The sequence below is a fragment of the Myotis myotis genome, unplaced genomic scaffold (genome assembly GCF_014108235.1).
Source record: "Myotis myotis isolate mMyoMyo1 unplaced genomic scaffold, mMyoMyo1.p scaffold_m19_p_34, whole genome shotgun sequence".
In the NCBI taxonomy this organism is placed as follows: Eukaryota; Metazoa; Chordata; class Mammalia; order Chiroptera; family Vespertilionidae; genus Myotis; species Myotis myotis.
Genome location: NW_023416340.1, coordinates 1,885,048 through 1,905,775, shown reverse-complemented (window position 1 = coordinate 1,905,775; position 20,728 = coordinate 1,885,048). Strand labels below are relative to the sequence as shown.

At 42.4% G+C, this 20,728-nt stretch overlaps 2 long non-coding RNA genes across 2 annotated transcripts; both read left to right on the top strand.

Moving 5' to 3' along the window:
- The first annotated feature begins 1,994 nt into the window (after positions 1 to 1,994).
- On the top strand, positions 1,995 to 19,779 carry LOC118652835. The gene is made up of 4 exons (XR_004966708.1): positions 1,995 to 2,146; positions 15,908 to 16,128; positions 18,915 to 19,024; positions 19,599 to 19,779. It is a non-coding gene; the product is annotated as an uncharacterized LOC118652835 (long non-coding RNA).
- Positions 4,857 to 7,384, top strand: LOC118652836. The gene is made up of 2 exons (XR_004966709.1): positions 4,857 to 6,499; positions 6,542 to 7,384. It is a non-coding gene; the product is annotated as an uncharacterized LOC118652836 (long non-coding RNA).
- Positions 19,780 to 20,728: the final 949 nt, after the last annotated feature.

The following is a 20,728-nucleotide window of genomic DNA, read 5'->3' as shown; positions in this document are numbered from 1 at the left end:
TGCCAGTGGGCTTTCAGGTTCAGTCACTAAAGGAGCCTCTGGTGGGACGTCAGCTGCATGAGGTAGGTTCTCAGTGAGTGACCAGGTAGTGGCGAGTGGTGTTTATCAGATTAATACAGATTCCAACTTGGTTCCAGTGTTGGGTCTGAGGGCACTCAGCAAAAGTCTCTGAGTATTTATACCAAGGCTAACTCCCACCCCCCAGGTACCCGTAGGTCTTTGTGGTGAGGGGAGTCTCAGGGAATGGTCAGGGGGAGGCCAGCAGAGTTTATCAGGCCCAAATTGACCAGGCTGTACTGGTCAGGCATGAGAGGGAAAAATGGCCCCTCTCCTGGAGCCACACAATTGAGTCTGTCCCAGATTCTGCCTGGACCTCTTGGAGAACACAACCTCAGCAGGGTGGGGCTGCCAGGAATCGGGAGAGTGGGGCCAGCGAATCTTCCACAGGGGGAAAGGCACCGATTAGGCTCATGGGAAGCCCCCACCCCAGAACCACACAACTCAGTTACTAATACCCGCTCAGTCTGCCCCGACCTCTACACCATTCTGCGGACTACTCCAAAGGGAGTGAGATGTGCAGGGTGACAAGGAGTCCACAAATGGACTGTGACCTTGTAAAGCATAAAGGGGCTTGTGCAGTTAGTGGGGTGTGTAGAGTGATAGGACCTGTGACCAGGAGGGAGGAAGGAGCTACCTTAGTAAGAGAATATAAATACAGAAAAGAAGGGAGGCTTGATTTGCCTGGGCTGTAGGATAATTACCTACAAGGGTGTCTGCCTTTTCAAGAAATGTAGTTCCCTTTGCCTTTTTATAAGTCAGAGTGATTTTTGCCTGATTCCATCTGTTGATTGACATAGGGATGGTGTATACACTGAAGAGGAGAGGGAAAGGCAGGTTGAGAGGTAGGAGAATAGTCCAAGGGTCTTTGATTTCAAGGGTTATTTTAGTTAGGTGAGACTTAAGGAATTTGCTTTTTCTACCTTGCCTGAAGATGGAGGCTGGTAGGGGGTGTGTAAGTTCCACTCGATGTTCAGAGGGGAGGAGGCCTGCTGAGTTATTTGAGATATGAAAGCAGGTCCTTTATCTGATTGTAATGAGGTCCTAGAACAGGTTTTAGGACTGAATCTGGGGATGACATGCTGAATGAAAGCTTGTGTGGCCTTGGAAGACTTTTCAGAGGTAGTGGGGAAGGCTTCACTCAGCCTGAGAAGGTATCTACGAGGGTTAAGATATATTTGGTTCTTTTAATAGGGGGCATATGAGTGAAGTCAATTTGCCAGTCTTGTCAAGGGTTTTGGCCCCTTGCCTGATGAGTGGGGAAAGAAAGAGGTCTAATTTATCCTTGGGGGGATACTGAGTCACAAGTAGAACAGGTTTTGGTAAAATCTTACAGTAGGGAGGCTAGGCTAAGACATGTGATAAGGTGTTTTGGGAGTGGTCTGTATCCTATATGTAAGGAATTGTGATTAACTTCTAAGATCTTGTGGGCCTGTCCCTAGGGAAGGATATAACTTTCCCTGAAATATTTTTTTTATTATTCTCAAATATAATAGAAGTAATCCTATTATTTGCAGATTTTTAATATTTCCTACAACTTTTGTGATATCATACTATGTTAGTACAATTTTGGTAATATTATTATACTTAAAATCCTTTTATTCTTGAGATATTAATATTTATTACATGTAATATATGTAAGATCATTTTTCTTGAATAATTGGTGTTTATTGCATGTAACATCATATTTAGAATCATTTTTCTTGTGATATTAATGTTTACTGCATGTAACATTATTTAAGATCATTTTTCTTGAAATGTTAAGGTTTATTGCATGTAACATAAAAATATGTATAAGTTGATGTTTTGATGTTTGATACAGACATATATCAACACAAATCAACTCAATCAAAAACCAAAAGTTCCCTGTGCCCCCTCACAATCCCTCCCTCCTGCCTTCCCTGGCTCCTTCTGTCTGCAAGTGACCCCTGATTTGCACTTTCTAGAATGTTCTAGCAACAAGATCACGCAGTATATACCTTTTGGGCCTCGTTTCATTCACTCGTGATAACTTGAGGTTCATCCAGTTCGCTGTGGGTCTCGACAGTCCATTCCTTTTCATTGTTGAACAGTATTCCATTGCTTAGAGGTAAGCCAACGTCTCCTATTTTATTAAAAAAAATTTAAATCCTCACCTGAGGATATGTTTTTCCTGAGTTCTGCAACAGGACGACGCTCCAATCATCTGAGGCTCCCGGCCAGGGTCCGTTGTCGCTCATTTTAGGAACAAGAAGACTCAGGTTCCGAAAAGTGAAGTGACGTGCCCACGGTCTCTTGCCTGGGAGGTGGTGAACGTCAACCCAGGCGGCTGCATCCAGGGCCAGCTTGCCTAAATGCCATTTGTGCCTTTCTCTATCCGGGCAGTGCTGCCCTCCTCCGAGGCAGGCAGAATAATGCCCCCCCCACCCCCACCCCTCTGCAGTCCCCTGGTGTCTGAAGATGGCAAGGGGTGATGAAGGTTGCAGCTCCCTGAAATTTTAACCATGGATCTTCCTGAGTGGCCCCAAGAGCTAGTAGGAACTGAAGTTTCTCTGGAGCATTATATGGGTCTAGGGGCATTATATGGGTATAGCCAAGAGCTGGGGACATGGAGGCTTCCTCTGAGCCACTGCCTTGGCTTCCTGGTCTGCTTTGTTATTTCCCTGCTTTGGTCATTCCTGACTTGGTGTCCTTTGCAGTGTATGACTCTTAAGAAGGCTAGAAAAGGGGAGAGAAGTTCCTAAATATCAAGCAGGAAGACCTGTTGAGGCTTTCAATGATGGTGTCAAGGACTGGGAATGAGCAGTGGAAATAAAGAAAGTCTAGGCCTCAACTTAAGGCCATAAGCAACAGTAGAGAGTCTCGGCGAGGCTGCTTTAGCTTACTAGGAGAGAAGAGGTCCCTTTGGACGCCAGGGGTGATCAGGTCCTAACTCACTGGACAAACTTTTCTACAACTTTCACAAACTTTTCTGCCCATTCACAAATCACCAGCTTTAGCCAATTGTAAACAACCAGCCTTTCTTAGATTGATATTTATGAACACATTTTAAACACACTCTTAGTTTCAAGAAAATGTACCTTCAACAAAGTACAGGAGAACTTCTGTAATAAAAGCTAAGAGTAGGCGGATTTAAAACTTGTCTAACAATCAATGTTTCAGTATTTTATAATATTTAGATGTTTATTATTTAACCCAGCAATGCTCTAAGTTACCAAAGACTTTGGGAAATTATGTATAGCTCTATGAGGCTGGAGAAGAGTCAGAGGAGGGAAAGGAACAGTCCCTGCAGCCTGTGCAAGGACTGGAGTTTCCACACTGCCAGCCACTTGGTTTTAGGTCTACCAGACCTGAGGCCCGAACATAACTGTCCCCTATACCACACAAAGTCAATTCAAACACATGGGGGCAGACATTTGCAATGGCTAACCATGAGGTTTGACCACGATTGGTTGGTTATTTTTAGCTTGTGACGTATTTTTTTCACGTATTAGGCAAAGTACTGAAAATTAGGTACAGCGGTATAGCAGCAGATTCGGAAATTACTGAAAAATCGGTACAGAGGTCTGGTAGGGTTAAAACTGCCACATTTTTCCTTAGAGATAACATGCTAAGGTTTGAGTGATAATCTGTTCAGCTTCTGATAGTAGCAGGAATGTTAAGCAAGCATTTGCAGTTTTGCAGTAAAGAAAGTTATTTTTTGGGAAAGGGGGGTGAGAAGATGCGGAAGTGAGAGTAGTTTTCAGATCATTAAAAGGAGTGAGAATGTGTCTTTGGGATGTAAAGGCTCAGTGAGGGGTCCCTTCCCCGTGTCATAGAGGGACTTTGTAAGAAGACTAAAGTTGGGAACTCAGAGGCAAAAGTACCCAGCGAGCCAGAGAAAGGAGAGTCTAAGGTAATGGCTCTACTTTGTAGGGTTGAGAGCGAAACTTATGTAGGTGACTGTGGTTCGGGACAACTGGGTTTTATGAGGGGTGTTAGGTAGCTCCAGTTGGGCACCGAGGTAGAACGAGAAAAGAGGGAATAAAAAGGGTGTCTTGTAAGATGCAGTGTAGAGGTGAGGTGGCTAATGACTGAGAGACTAATCTATCAACTCTTATAATAGAGACTGAGGAGTGGACAAGGGTCCAGAAAATTCAGAAAGGGCAGAATAAGTGGCCCCAGTGTTGATTAAAAAGGAGATCGGCTTACTTGCCACCACTATCCTTACCTGAGGCTCTGTCCTGGTGCTGTAATTCTGTGGGGCCTTGTCAGGGCCTGGGCAGCTTTAGTCTTTGGTGGCCAGTCCCAGGACGTCTGGGAGCTCCAAACCGGGTCCAGAGGGCGGACTTGCTGGGCTTACTGAGATCTGACCTGGAGGGGTCAGACTACAGTCTAATTTCCAGTGGCTTTCCCTCCCGCACCTTGGGCAGGCCCAGGTGGGGGTCTCAGGTTTGGACAGGACTTGGCCCAGTGTCCTTTATTTTTGCATTTGAAGCACAGGCCCAGAGGAAACTTAGCCCCTGACTTACTGTTAGTTGGAGGACCAATACTTCATTTGGGGTTTGTGAGAGCAGTGGCTAGGAGCTGGAAGTCCTCCTTCTGGGCCTCAGCCTTGGCCTGATCTTGCTTTTTTTAAAAAAAATATATTTTATTGATTTCTTACAGAGAGGAAGGGAGAGGGATAGAGAGTTAGAAACATCGATGAGAGAGAAACATTGATCAGCCGCCTCCTGCACACCCCCTACTGGAGATGTGCCCGCAACCAAGGTACATGCCCTTGACCGGAATCGAACCTGGGACCTTTCAGTCCGCAGGCCGACGCTCTATCCACTGAGCCAAACCGGTCAGGGCCTGATCTCGCTTTTGGTTTTAGATTTGGGTCTCCTCCTCTCTATTATTAAAGACCTTAAAGACCAGATTGAGAGGTCTTTTTGAGGGGTTTGTGGATCTGTGTCTGTTTTTTGAAGTTTGTGGTGTATGGTGGGGTTGATTGGGCTATATAATGGGTGTTCAGAAGAAGGGGAGGTGGGGTCTAAGGTGGTAAATTTCTGTAAGGCCTCCATGAGGCAGGAGAGGAAGAGAGCTGGGTATTCATCAGGGCCTTGAGTAATTTTATTGTTTGTTATAGTTGACCACCATATGGGCAGCCTTTTTTATTTCAGAGAGGAAGGGAGAGGGAGAGAGATAGAAACATCAATGATGAGAGAGAATCATTGACCGGCTGACTCTTGCACGCCCACTACTGGAATTTGATCCTGCAATCTGGGCATGTGCCCTTGACCAAAATCAAACACGGGACCCTTCAGTCTGCAGGCCATTGCTCTACCCAAACCAGCTAGGGCTGGGCAGCCTTTTTGAGTCCAGGTGATTATATGGCTACAGAGTTGGCACCCTGGAGAATTAACCTGGTAGTCCCATCTTGGGTCAGTTTGGGGGACTGTGTCAGCGCCAACCAGGTTGGCTGCTGAGTGTCTATGGAGGGCATTGGCATGGTCTTGAGCTATTAGCTAAACACCCTCCTTTCCCTCTGGCATTAGAGAGAAGTACAGAATGGCATAGATATCGTGCCCATAGGACTGGGTCAGATATTCAAATTCCTTGGTAAAGGTGGTCAGGTTGGTAGAGAAAGACCCAAAACGCCTCTTAATCTGTGTGAAGTCAGACCTGGAAAATGGGATGTGTATCCGGACAATACCCTCAGTTCCTGCTACCTCCCACAGCGGTAGAATGGGTGCGGGAATAGAAGTGGCTGTTGAGGAAGGTGTCGAGAGCCAGTGTTAGGTTGGAGAAGGCTGTTTTGGAACTCACATTCTCAGAATTTGGACTCTCAGAGGCTAGGGGAGAAGTTGGTTGCCAGTTAGGAGAGTCTGGGTTTTGGGAACCTACTGCAGGTGAGGGTGTATAAAAGGATGGAGGTTGGTGGTCTTCTGGGTCAAAAGTAGATACAGAATGAGAAATGTGAGGGGTATGATGTTTTGTGTGAAGGAGAAGGATCCGATGGGTAGAGCAGGACTGAGAGAAAGGATTGGGACTGAAGGTAAAAAAAGGTCTGGGCATAGGGAGTCTCTGACCATTTTCCATGGCGCTCACAGCAATTATCTAAATTGTGCAATGTGCTAAAATTGAAAGTGCCCTTTTAAGGCCCTTTTAAGGCCACTGAGACTTATTATTTAGTTTATATCTTGGCCAAACAGTGTTACAAAAGAAAATGAGGTGCTTGGGCATGATCTCTCCCACGAGTGTGCAGAGGGAGTATAGCGTGGCCCATGAGAGAAGAGTGAGTGACAGACCACAAATCCAAAGGTGGTTGTTTAGGGCAGGTGTCCCCGCTGCTAAACAAATCACCACAAAAAATGAGGGGTGACCCTCTGGACTGGGTGTCCCCAATCCAGAAGGACCCAAAGCCAATCAGCTGAGGAGTCTTCTGGCCTAGCCCTAGGACTTTTGAGAAGTCAGTGAGAGTGTGGGCAGAAGACTTTAGGTGAGGGAAATTGTTGAACATCACTCACCTAGAGAAGATTAGGTGAGGGAAATTGTTGAACATCACTCACCTAGAGAAGATTGGCTGGTGTGGGATGAAGGGTCAGCAATGGAGAAGAGGTTCCTGATCTGGCGTCCTCCCTGGCTGGTTTGGGAGGGCCCATAAGAGAGGGGAGGATTAATTGAGGTCAGTGATCATGTCACTAGAGTAGGATTCAGAGGTAAGCCCAGGACAAGCTGCTGCTGCCTACTGCTCTCTGAGTAGCAAACTCGGGGTGACCGAAGCCAGGGTGATGGCTCCCCTTCCCTGTGGAACCCTCCTGGGTTTCCACACCAAATGTTAGGGTCACCAAAGGAGGAATGCATGAGGCCAAAAAGGGTAAGGGACTATAAATTTATTAGGTCATCTGGATACCAGGTGTGCTGAGCTCCTAAATGGTGCCAGCACCCAGGGACAGGGAGTCAGAGATTTTAAAGGACTCTAGGCCGGCTTTTTCTAGGTGGAGAATTCTCTGGTCCAGATTCTAGGAAGGTCCGGAGGGGAAGGATAATGGTCTTAGCAAGTGGAATGCAAGTGAAATGTCCATTATGTAGTGGTCTAAAGGTCAGTTTCCAGGGGAGGGGATATTGATTAAATTATTTGATCAGACCTAATAGCCCTGCGGGGTAAGGTTCTTGTTTTCCCAGTTTTACCCCTTGCTAGGCACCCAGGACTTCTTGGCATGGTGAGTTTCTGTACTTGGCCTATCATCCTTGTTTTGCTCATCTCTGTCTAACCGACCACAATGCTAGTTAGAACAATTAGGAAAGAAAAAGAAATAAAAGGCACCCAAATCAGAAAGAAAGGAAAATTGTCTCTATTTGCAATGAGATGCTATTATATATAGAAAATTCTAAAGGCCCCAGCAAAAATGTTAGAACTAATAAACACATTTAGTAAAGTTGCAGGATACAAAATCAATACACAAAATCAGTTGTGTTTCTGTACACTAACAACAAACTATTAGGACAAGAAATCAAGAAAACAATCTCATTTACAGTTGCATCAAAAAGAGTAAAATAGGCCCTGGCCAGGTAGGTAGGTTGGTTGGTTAGAGCATTGTCCTGATAGGCCAAGGTTGCAGGTTTGATCCTCACTCAGGGTACATACAAGAATCAACCAATGAATGCATAAGTAAGTGGAACAACAAATCTATATTCCCCCCACTCTCATTCTCTCTCTCTCTCTCTTTCTCTCCTTTTCTACTTCTCTATCATCATAAAAAATATGCTTTCCATATAGTGTGATTTTCCCTGTTTTATTTTTTAAAATATACTTACTTTTCCTGAATAGATCATTGTGTGTGTGTGTGTGTGTGTGTGTGTGTGTGTGTGTGTGTGTGTCTATGTGTGTGTACACACACATGCCTTTTTCTTCACTATGATTATTTGGAAATACTAGTATACTCTGCATTTTATTCCATAGGTTGCTATATCCAAATGTTTAACAAAGGCAACAAAGTAAAGTTCTCCAGCCCTAGCTGGTTTGGCTTATTTATGTGAAAATAAGTTCTGATTAATTTTTTCCCTTTGTCATCTCATTTCTATCTCAATAATCTTGCACAACATGTCTCTTAGTAGTAGCCCATCATTAGCTATTCTCTATTGAACAATCGAATTATTATTTCCAGTGGTGAGACATCTGGCCTGGTTTATTAATGTAGAAATTATTCTGATAAGCCAACACACCATGGCAAATCAGCTGATAAACTTTTCTGAGAATAGGGAGTGACAGTGGTGCTTCCCATGCTTGTGAAAGATGAGGACGCTGATCAGGAAAACCAGGATTCTTCTCCTACTGAAACTAGATAGCCAGTGTGTCCGTGCTGCCTGTCAATACTTGAGCCACTTAGGCAGAGACAGGGTTGAATCTTATGTGAGTGTTTATTCCAATCCTGCCGGCAGCATGGGAGAGCAGCAGGTTATCCACAAAAAATCTGCTCTGCAGCCCCCCATAAGCCAGCTGCTCATATTGGGTAGGACAAGGATTACATGGGGAAGCAGGGATTAGAGATACAGTATAGGAAAGTGGGCATGGGATGATCATTACACGTTACAAGTCATGCAGGCTGGGGTGGGGGGTGGGTGTATCACAGAAGGTGGGCGCCTCTGAGAACCCCGGGACCAGATTACAGGAAATAGGGGCTGAAGGTTGTAAAGAGCAGGTGCCTCTGGGACTATATTGTTTCAGCCACAAGGTTGTAAATCTTTCCATAATGGTAGGCAGTTCTCGGGACAGGAGGATGGACTGCTTTCTGATGTTAGCTTCCATGTCCCCGGGCATATAACTCCCAGCGAGGTGAAAGCATGCTTTCTCTAATCAGAAAAGAACAATCACGGTTGACATAGCATGATTAATATTTCTTATAATTATAGTTAGTTTCCAATATTCTATTTCTTCCCCTAACACTACCCCAGATCAGTGGTCATGCTTTATATCCCCTGATCTTCCTTCTCCTAAATGATGTGACTGCCAAACCTCCTAGAAGGGCCAGATCTGAAAGGTTCTCTGTTGTTGTTTTTTTCTTTCATTCTTTCTTTTTCCCTTTCTTCATTGGAAATCAATATTTTCATAATGGAATTAATCTTTAAAAAATTTCTTTTCTTCTCCTGTAAATTTCCAGCTTCCAGACTCAGGAAGGATGGCAATCCCTGTCACACCCAGGGAAATGCTGAATGAGAATCTGTATGAGGGCATCATGATTAAGGCTGGCCTTGATAAATGAGAGCAATTAGCAAAGTAGGAGATACTTTCCCACCTTTAAAAGAAATCACTTAAGTAAGATAGAAAACCTTTAGTTGAGAAACTGTGCTATAAACAAGTACCCTATACAATAGAATGTAGAAACCCTACAGAGAATATTAGCAAAAAAAGGTACTGTGGTTTACAAAATAATTGCACCAAAATATTTAGCATTATGCAACAGAATGGAGATCTTCCCAGCGATACCTTTGGGTGGAGTCTGTGGGAAAGTTATTCAAGGAGTGCCTCACCTACCCTTTCCTCATCTGGGAACTCATTAAGAAATTCTCTAATTCTGTGACTATTCTGTAACTAACAATTTGTACTGCTTAATCCCTTCCCCTTTCATCCATTTCCCAGCCCCCTGCCCTCTGACAATCATCAGTCTGTTCTCTGTATCTATGAGTTTGTTTCTATTTTTTTTTTTGGTTTATTTTGTTCATTAGATTCCACATATAAATTGAAATCATATGGCATTTGTCTTTCTCTATCTGATTTATTTCACTTAGCGTAATACCCACTAGGTCCATCCATACTGTCACAAAAGGTAGGGGAATCTATAATAATAAAAGTGTAATATACAAATTGACCAAACAGCCGAACAGCGGAACGACTGTCTGGACGACCACACTATGACACCCACTGGAGCCAGATGAGCCAAGGCGGGTGCGATGCAATTGGTTGGGAGGCCCCCCCGCCATTGCTCCGTGATTGCCCTGCAGAGGGAGGCTCAGGTCAGCGGCTGGTGGGATGATCAATTGGGAAGCTTCCCAATTGCCCCAAAGAGGGAGGCCCAGGCCTCCGACCAGTGGGTGGGCAAGGTCTCCCTCTGCAGGGTGATCTACCCACCCTGGTGGGTGGGTGGGGCCTACCATCATGCGGGGCTCTTGGACTGTGAGAAGGCACAGGCTGGGCTGAGGGGATCATCTCCCCCCCCCCCGACCCAGTGCACAAATTTCATGCACTGGACTTCTGGTATAGTAAATAATATCATGATAAATGTGTAGGGGGGCCCGTGGGGGGGTACATTGTAAAGTACTGGTACATGATTTTCTAATCACTTTGTTGTACATATGAAACTAATACAGAATAATATTGAATGTAAATAGTAATTGAGGAAAAAAAACACACAAAAAATAATCCTTGGTGATTAAAAACAAAAGTAATAGAAGAGATCCAAGATGGTGGTAGAATAGGTGGATGTTAACTCTTCCCAGGACCAAAATAGAATTACAACTAAAATATGGAGCAAGCAACATGAATAACCAAATGAAGACTAGCTGAAGAGAAGTCTTATAACCAAAGATTTATAGAAGAAGCCATATTGAGACTGGTAGGAAGGGCAGAGATGAGAAAAGGGCTGCCCCTGCTCCAATGGGTGGCTGAGATTCCAGAGGAATATCTCAAGTGTGGGGGTTCCCCCTGTGAAGTGTGGGGTTTCAATCCCAAGCCGGGCTCCCCAGCCCAGAGCACCAATGTTGGGGAAGAGACACCCACATAACATCTGGCTGTGAAAATCAATGGGGATTCTGTTTGCCAGGGAGAGACAAGTGTATTCCAGAGACGCAGGTGTCATCTTAAAGGGCAAATGCACAAAATCTCCTTTGCAGCCAGTCACCCTGGGCTTTGGCAGAGGGAGGACAGAGAGGAGTAGAGTTGTGTGAGGAGAGACTGGGGTCTGTAGTTCTGGGGAGAGAGTTGAAAGGACAGCCCATAGGACCCCTGTGTTGAGTCACTCTCCCACACCACAGATGCCATCTCTCTTGGATGGAGCACTCCTTTCCATATAGCATCAGTTGGGAAAAGCTATAGCCCTACCGTCTGGGCTCCCTCTTGCCCCACCCTGTGGAATTTACACCTTGCTGAAGAGTCAGCTGCCTGGGCTAGGGCATAGTGGTCTGGGAAGACTCAGGGGGTGTTAGTGACTGAGTTGTGTGGCTTTGAGGCAGGGACAATTCCCCCCACTTTCCTATGAACCTGATTGGCACCTGCCCCTCATAGGAGATCCATGAGTCCCACTTTCAGGGCTCCCATCAGCACCACTCTCCTGACTCCTGGTGGCTCCACCTTGCTGAGTTCTGGTAGAATCCAGGTCAGACTGAGTTGTGCAGCTTTGGGGCAGGGGCAAGTCCCTTCACCTTCCCCAAAGCCTGATGGGCAATTCTCCTTCATGGGAGTTCCACTAGCCACCTCCTCCTAACCCCAGGTGGTTCTGCCCTGCTGAAATTGGGATTCTGGGATAATCTGGGACACACTGAGTTGTGCGGTTCTAGGACAGGAGCCATTTTTTCCTCACATGCTTGACTAGTGCAGAGCCCTCCCTTCACAGGGCCTCCCTCTCGCTACCTCTCTCTCTAAAATCAATAAAATTTTTTTTTTTTAAAAAAATGAGACTACTTAATGATAAAGGGAATAATCCAACAGGAAGATCTAAACCTTGTAAACATTTTTGCACCCAACATAGGAGCACCTAAATATATAAAGCAAATCTTTTTTTTTTTAAAAAATATATTTTATTGATTTTTTACAGAGAGGAAGGGAGAGGGATAGAGAGTTAGAAACATCGATGAGAGAGAAACATCCATCAGCTGCCTCCTGCACACTCCCCACTGGGGATGTGCCCGCTAAAGCAAATCTTGATGGAATAAAGGGAGAGAACAACCGTAATACAGTCATAGTAGGGGGTTTTAACACCTCAAGGACATCAATGTATAGATCTTCCAGATAAAAAATCAGCAAGAAAACAGCAGCTTTAAATGATACACTAAATCAGATGGATTTAATTGGTATCTTCAGAACACTTCACCCCAAAGCAGCAGAACATACATTCTTTTCAAGTGCACATGGAACATTTTCTAGGATAGACCACATGTTAGGACACAAAGCAAGTCTAAATAAATTTAAGAAGACTGAAATTATATCAAGCATCTTTTCTTACTGTAATGGTATGCAACTAGAAATCAATGGCAAGAATAAAACTAAAAAAACACAAACATATGGAGGCTAAATAACACCTTATGAAACAATGATTGAATTAAAAATGAGATCAAGGGAGAAATCAAAAGATCCCTTGAAATAAATGAAAATAGAACACAATAAGCCAAAATGTATGGGGCACAGTGAAAGCAGTCCTAAGAGGGAAATTCATAGCATTACAAGCCTATCTCAAGAAATAAGAAAAATCTCAAATAAAGAATCTAACTTTACACTTAAAGGAACTAGAACAATAAGCAAAGCCCAAAGTGAGTTGAAGAAAGGAATTAATAAAAATCAGAAAAATTTAACCAGACTCATTAAGACTAAAAGAGAAGATCCAAATAAATAAAATCAGAAATGAAAGAGAAGAAGTAACAACTGACATCAAAGGATTGTAAGAAAATATTGTGAGTAATTATATGCCAACAAATTGGACAATCTGAATGAAATGGATACATCCCTAGAAACATACAATCTTTCAAAACTGAATCAGAAAAACCCCTAGAAAATAGGAATAGACAGATTACTATTAGTGAAATTGAAGCAGTAATAAAAAAAAACTCCCAACAAACAAAAAGTTCTTCACAGGTGAATTTTACCACACATTGAAAGAAGAACTAACACCTATCCTCAAATTATTCAAGAGTGGGGAAGACTTCCAAGCTTATTTTATGAGGCTGGCATTATCCTAATTCCAAAACCAGATAAAGACAATACAAAGAAGGGAAATTATAGGCGCATATCTCTGATGAACATTGATGCTAAATCCTCAATAAAATATTAACAAACCAGATCCAGCAGTACATTAAAAAGATCATACACTGCCCTAACCGGTTTGGCTCAGTGGATAGAGTGTTGGCCTGCAGACTCAAGGGTCCCAGGTTCGATTCCAGTCAAGGGTATGTACCTTGGTTGCGGGCATACCCCCAGTAGGGGATGTGCAGGAGGCAGCTGATCGATGTTTCTGATTCTCTATCTCTCTCCCTTCCTCTCTGTAAAAAATCAATAAAATATATTTTTTAAAAAAGATCATACACCATGATCAAGTGGAATTTATTCCAGGGATGAAAGGTTGGTACAATATTTACAAATCAATAAATGTGATACATCGCATAAACAAAATGAAGGATAAAAATCACATGATCATATCAATAGATGCAGAAGGAACATGTGATACAATTCAGTGCCAATTTGTGATTAAAAAACGCCCAGCAAAGTGGGAATATAGGGAATATACATCAACTCAATAAAGGCCACATATGACAAACTTACAGCCAACATCATACTCAATGGGCAAAAGCTAAAACCATTTTCCTTCAGATCAGGAACAAGGTAGGGATATTCACTTTCACCGCTTATTCATCATAGTGCTCAAAGTTCTAGACACAGCAATCAGACAACAAGGAGAAATAAAGGCATCCAAATTGGAAAGAAAGAACTAAAACTGTCATTTTTTTTTTTGCAGATGATATGATACTGTACACAGAGAATCCTAAAATTCCACCAAAAAACTACTAGAACTGGTAAATGAATTCAGTAAAGTAGCAGGATACAAAATAAATATCCAGAAATCAGTTGCATTTATATATACCAATAATAAACTATTAGAAAGCAGAACTAAAAACAATTCCATTTACATTTATATAAAAAACCTAGGAATAAATTATCCAAGGATGTAAAAGGCATGCACTTGGAAAATTATGAGACACTGAAGAAAGAAACTGAAGGAGATACAAATAAGTGGGAGCATATACTGTGTTCATGGATAGGGAGAATTAACATCATTAAAATGTTCATACTCTACAAAGCAATCTATGGATTCAATGCAATTCCTATCAAGATATCAATGGCATATTTCACAGAACTAGAACCAATACTTCAAAAAAATGTATATGGGCCCTGGCCTGTGGGATTCAGTTGGTTGAGTGTCATCCCCTGCACCAAAAGGTTGCTGTTTTGATTCCTGGTCAGGGCATATGCCTAGGTTTGGAGTTTGGTCCTGGATTGGTCGGGGTACACATATCAGAGGCAGCCGATCGATGTTTCTCTCCCTCTCCCTGTTTCTCTCTCTAAAATAGATAAAAAAGGTATTTTTAAAAAATGTACGTGGAACCACAAACGATCCTGAATACCTACAGCAATCTTCACAAAGAAAAACAAATCATGCTACCTGACATCAAACTATACTAGTACAAGGCCATAGTAATCAAAACAGCATGGTATTGGCAAAACCCCCCAGAAATATAGATCAATGGAAGAGAATAGAGAGCCAACAAAGGAACCCACACCATTATGATCAATTAATATTTGACAAAGGAGACAGGAACATACAATAGCATAAAGATAGTTTATTCAATAAATGATGGTGGGAAAATTGGACAGATATATGCAAAAAAAAAAAGAAAGAAAGAAAGAGAAAAAAGAAGAGAAAAGAAAAAAAGAAAGGGAAAGAAAAAGAAACCAGACCACCTTCTTACACCATATAAAAAATAAACTCAAAATGGATTAAAGACTTAAATGTTAGACTCAAAACCATGAAAATTCTAGAAGAAAACATATGCATATCTTGAACATTTCTCATAGTACTATTTTTTCTAATATACCTCCCAGGCAAGAAAAACAAAATAAAAAATAGACAGCTAGGCCCGTGTGCTCAGTGGTTGAGTATTGATCTATGAACCAGGAGGTCACAGTTCAATTCCCAGTCAGGACACATGCCCAGGTTGTGGGCTCAATCACCAGTAGGGGTGTGCAAGAGGCAGTCGATTAATGATTTTCTCTCATCATTGATGTTTCTACCTCTTTCTCCCTCTCCCTTCCTCTCTGAAATCAACACAAATATAGTAAAGACAAAGAAAAAAATAAACAAATGGAACTACATCAAACTAAAATGTTTTTGCACAGCAAAAGAAACCATCAACAAAATGAAAGACAACCCACTGAATGGGAGAACATATTAGCCAATGATACATCTGATAAGGAATTAATAGCCTAAATTTATAAAGAACTCATGCAATATAATACCAAAACAAACAATCTAACTATAAAATGGGCAAAGAACCTGAATAGACACTTCCCCAAAGAACACATACAGATGGCCAATAGACATATGAAAAGATGCTCAATGTCGCTAATCATCAGAGAAATGCAAAGTAAAACCACAATGAGATCTCACCTCACACTTGTCAGAATGGCTATCAACAATAAATTACCAAATAACAAGTTTTGGTTAGGATGTGGAGAAAAGGGAGCCTTTGTGTACTGTTGGTGGGAGTGCGGATTGGTGCAGCTACTGTGAAAGCAGTATGGAGTTACCTCAAAAAATTAAAAATGGAGCCCTGCTGGGGTAGCTTAGTCAGTTGGAACATCATCCTGATACTCCAGTGCTGCAGATTTGATCCTTGGTCGGGGCATATACATGAATGAACCAGTGAATGCATGGATGGGTGGAACAACAGATCAAAGTTTCTCTCTCTCTCTCTCTCCCTCTTTCTCTAAAACCAACAAATAAAATAATAAAGAAGGAACTGCTTTTATGACCCAGGGATTCCATTTCTGGGAATATATATGAAGAAACCCAAAATACTAATTTGAAAGAATATACCATATTTAAGGTATAGCATAACACTATTTTTTTTCTAAAATCATTAGACTGAAAATCGAGGGGTGTCTGGAAGTCAGCGGAGGAGAGAGCCCTGCGGTGTGTAGCTGCCTATACCTTGTCAAACAGGCTTCCTCCAATCATGAGCCTTATTGTTACTGACGTCAGTTGATGCTATAATTGGATATGGAGATGGAGCGTGCGCAGATGTAATAGGGATTGAAGCGTTCTGAGCCCATGAAGATGTCAAAAAATAAAAAGATAAATACCGGTAAGTGATTGTTGACTCTGAAAATTTCAAACTGTATGTAATCAGCTATGCCAAAGAGCATAGACATACTGGTAGAGCTGCAGAGAGAGAGAGAGAGACAGTTTGGACCTCCTCCCATTGAGTGTATGATCAGGGAGTGGAGAAAACAGGAAGAATAACTCCTTAAGATGCCAAAAAAAGAGAAGGCCTTAAGAGGAAAACCAGCAAAATGTTTAAGCTATTGATTTCTTAATTTGGGGTTGGAAAAGTGGGAGGTGTCTTACACATGGGATTGTCTAATACACGGGAAAATATGGTAAGGACCCCTGTGTTCATTGCAGCATTATTTACAACTAGAGGCCTGGTGCATGGGATTCGTGCACTGGTGGGGTCAGTCTAGTGGCTGCACCTGCTGCAGTCAGCTGAGCGATGCTCCCACTGTGGGAGAGCACTGACCACCAGTGCATTGAGCGTCTGCCTCCGGGTGGTCAGTGAGCAACATAGTGACTGGTTGTTCTGGTCGTTCCACTGTTTGGTTGCTGAGCTTTTATTATATAGGATAGCCAAGATTTTGGAAACAACCCAAGTGCCTCTAAGTTAGTGGTTCTCAACCTTCCTAATGCTGCGACCCTTTAATACAGTTCCTCATGTTGTGGTGACCCTCAACCATAGAATTATTTTCGTTGCTACTTCATAACTGTAATTTTGTTACTGTTATGAATTGTAATGTAAATATCTGATATGCAGGATGTATTTAGGCGACCCCTGTGAAAGTGTTGTTTGACCCCCAAAGGGGTCGCGACCCACTTTGAGAACCACTGCTCTAAGTAGATGATTGGATTAAAAGCTGTGGGTATATTTATTTTTTATAAAGGGCTTTCTATTTTGTTAATACTCACCTGAGGATATTTTTTCCATTGATTTTTAGAGAGAATAAAAGAGAGAGAAAAACACTGATGTGAGAGAGACATATGGATTGGTTGCTTCCTGACCGGGGCAAGAGGTCAAATCTGAAACTCAGGTATGTATGCCTGACCAGGAATCCAACCCGGGACCCCTTGGTGCTCGGGGTGACACTCTAACCACTTAGCAACATGGTCCAGGGCAAGCTGTGGTACATTTACACAATGGAATACTACTCAGCTGTAAAAAAGAAGCAAATCTTATCTTTTGTGACAGCATGGATAAATATGGAGATTATTATGCTAAGTGAAATAAGCCAGCTAGAGAAGAGACAAGTACCATAGGATTTCACTTCTATGTGGAATCTAGTGAACAAAACAAACTAACTAACAAAATAGAAACAGACCCATAGATACAGAAAACAGAATGAGAGCTGTCAGAGGAGAGGGGTTTGGGAGGCTGGGTGAAAAGGTCAAGGGATTAAGCATAAAAACTGCCCCCAAACTCATAGACACAGACAGTATGGTGATGGGTGGGTGGAGGTGAGAAGAGGATAAAGGGAAGATAAATGGTGATGGAAGAAGATGTGACTTGGGGTGGTGAACACAATACAATATAGGTGTGTGTGTATGTGTGTTTGTGTGTGTTTTTCTTAATCCCGCCACCTTTTTCAGTCTGTTTGTTGTACTGAGTCTGTCTTTATTTGTTTGTCAGTTAATTTTGTTCATTAGATTTCACATATAAATGAGATCATATGGTACTTGTCTTTCTCTGATTGGCTTATTTCACTTAGCAAAATAATCTCCAGGTCCATCCATGCTGTCACAAAAGGTAAGATTTCCTTGTGTGTGTGTTTTTTAATGGCTGAGTAGTATTCCATGGTGTAAATGTACCACAGTTTTTTATCCACTCATCTACTGATGGACACTTGGGGTGTTTCCTGATCTTGACTATTGTAAATAATGCTGCAATGAACATAAGAGTGTTGATATTCTTTCAAATTAGTGTCTCTTCAAATATTTTCCAGGAGTGGGATTGCTGGGTCAAAAGGCAGTTCATGTTTACTTTTTTGAGGAAATTCCATACTGCTTTCCACAGTGGCTGCACCAGTCTGCATTCCCACCAACACTGCACAAGGTTCCCTGTTCTCCGAATTCTCACCAGCACTTATTTGTTGTTTTATTGATGATAGTCATTCCAAAAGGTGGGAGGTGATAACTCCATTTGGTTTTAATTTGCATCTGATGATTATTGATGTTGAGCATTTTTTCATATGTCTTTTGGCCATCTGTATGTCCTCTTTGGAGAAGTGTCTACCAGGTCCTTTGCCCAGTTTTTTTTTTTTATTATTAGTTAAGGTATTACAAATGTGTCCTCATCCCCCCCATTAACCCCCAACCTCCCCCCCCCCCACACACTCATGCTCCCATCCCCCTGTTGTCCATCTTTGCCCAGTTTTTAATTGGGTTGTTTGTCTTCCCGTTGTTGTGTTGCATAAGTTCTTTATATATTTTGGAAATTGACTCCTTATCAGAAGTATCATTGACAAATATTTCAATGATTACTTCCAGGAATTTTTTAAAAGGAGATTTGGGGAGTTGGTTTCAGTTTCCTGGTACTTTCATGTGTCAGCATGTGTAAACATATAAGCCAGGATTGGGTGCAGCTAATCTTAACTTTGACAGGACACTCTAATCCTCCCGGGACAGGAGAGCCTGGGAGGCTTAGGAAGAGCTGCCACAACGCTGTTCTCACTGCTTCTCTATCCTTCAGGGAATCTGTCCTAAGAGCCTTTCTCCTTGTCGTCTCCCAGTGATGATGGGTCTGAGGCTTCTACCTCACACCCATGGGGTTGAGCTTCAGGCTACAAAAGTGCTCAGACACAGATGGCATTCTCTCCTCAGCAACAGGGTCCTATCATCCTTGCTGCAGTCACCTGGCCCCTTTTGACGTCGCCCTGTGCAAGGAACAGAGGCAGCTGGCACCTGGGACTAGACTTACTTTCATTGTCTATGTAAGTATTAAACTGTCTGAATCTAAAAAGGGCATACTGTTTTGTGACTGACTGAATCTATCAGCCATGCCTCTGGCTCGACAGTAGCTTCCATGGATTTCTATGTAGACAATTTAATTACACAGACATGAATTCCTCTAGTAATACTCTTTGTGATTTTGTTTCATAGTCAGTTGTACTATTTATTGAGGGCTTTCTATTTTAGTCAGGAATTCCTTGCTTGTAGGTTGAGAATTAGGAATGAAGTGCCAAGCTAATTTAAGAGCTTAGGAAGCAGGAATGTAGGTCCTCTGGATTTGTGTTTCCAGCAGCTGTGCTGTGTAAATGGGAGGTGAGTCTCCACAGGTGGGACTCCTGACAGGTGCGTGGGCAGGACACGTTAAGGAAACCTGCCAACATATATACCAACCCACACAGACACCTGCCAAATTAAGAGAGGAGGGCTAACATACGCAAATGCATGGACCACTCATACGGAAGTACTGCACATACACTTAAGGGGAGGGAGTCCCTCCACTAACCATGAGCTTTACCAGGTCTGAAAGTGTCTGCCTCCTCTGTTTCACCTTCCCAGCCTATTCACTGTGACATGGGAGGAAGCCAGCAGAGAACAGAGGGGCCAAGGAATAACCCACTTATCTCGTGGCAACAACAGTGATGGTGACAATACAATAACAGTGAGAATCATGGATGGAGCCTTTCTTTGGACCAGGCACTTTACAAGGTGCCCTTTCAGTTGGTTTTATGAATCCCAGAGATCTCTATCTACATCTATCTGTGACTTTTTTATTCTCTCTACCAGGGTTCCTGCAGCCCCTGCTCTCCTTCTAAATCACGCTGCAACGTCATTATTTCCACTAAAAACTCTGAGGAATTGTAGACAGTGTAGGTCTGAGGTGGATTGTGTGAGAACTGTGGGAAATCCAGAGTTTGGTGGGTTATATGCCAATGAATCTTTGCTAACTGGGTTTCCCCTTCATCAGTATTCACAGAAAGATGTCACAACTTGGGTAGTTTCCAAGATAGTATTTATCTTGAGGATTTGAGATACTGTAATGTGACACTCAGTTAGAACTGGTTCAGACCACCATTAAATCATTGATGTGGTTTTTTTTAAAACATGTAACCATGACTCTGCTCATATGCATGCATACAAGTCTTTTGGTTGATCTCTCCCCCTTCCCCTACCTTCCCCTATCTTCCTCTGAGGTTTGATGGTCTGATCATTGCTTCTCTTTCTCTGGATCTGTTTTAGTTCATCAGTTTATGTTCATTATATTCCACAGATGAGCGAGATCATCTGATATTTATCTTTCTCTGAGTGGCTTATTTCACTTAGCATAATGCTCTCCAGTTCCATCCATGTTGTTGCAAATGGTAAGAATTCCATCTTTTTTTTTTTTACCGCAGCGTAGTATTCCCTTGTGTAGATGTACCACAGTTTTTTAATCCACTCATCTACTGATGGGCACTTAGGCTGTTTCCAAATCTTAGCTATGGTAAGTTGTGCCGCTATGAACATAGGGGGTGCATATATCCTTTCTTTTGCATAGTGTGGTGTACTATATTGATTGATTTGCATATGTTGAACCATCCTTGTGTCCCTGGAATGAACCCCACTTGATCATGATGTATTATTTTTTTGATGTACTGTTGTATTTGATTTGCTAGTATTTTGTTTAGGATTTTTGCATCTGTATTAAT